This window comes from Artemia franciscana, chromosome 17, assembly GCF_032884065.1.
Source record: "Artemia franciscana chromosome 17, ASM3288406v1, whole genome shotgun sequence".
NCBI lineage: Eukaryota > Metazoa > Arthropoda > Branchiopoda > Anostraca > Artemiidae > Artemia > Artemia franciscana.
Window position 1 is genome coordinate 3,596,271 of NC_088879.1, and position 528 is coordinate 3,596,798.

Sequence of the window (528 nt, forward strand, 5' to 3'; positions counted from 1 at the left end):
AAAATTAAACATATAGCAATTGCTATATATTTTCTGCTTTTTTTCCCTTTCATTTTTAAGAAGCTATTATTTTTTTCATGTTTTTTTAATAGTGATCGTTTTTTAGCATCTTTGTTTTCTTAGTTTGCTATTTTATTTTATTTTGTACAGAGTCGGTGTAGACCTATTGGGTTAGACAGTCTATTACGCTTGATGTATTTTTTATCAATGTACTATTTATAGATAGGATGTAAAACAAAGGAGCAGTCACTTGGGGAACAGCGAATACTTTAATAACTAACTGTGTCTTCAATAATCATTACCCAAAGCAACAAATTCAAATTTGGTTGCTAAATTCTAAGAAATCAAATCTCAAAAGCTATCATTAATCTTGACTCTATCCAGCTGAACTCCCAATTCAAATATTTTTTATTGACAGGGGCAAATCTAGAGAATGGGACTGGTTTTGACACCTCCCCCCCCCCAAATATATATATATATATATATATATATATATATATATATATATATATATATATATATATATAT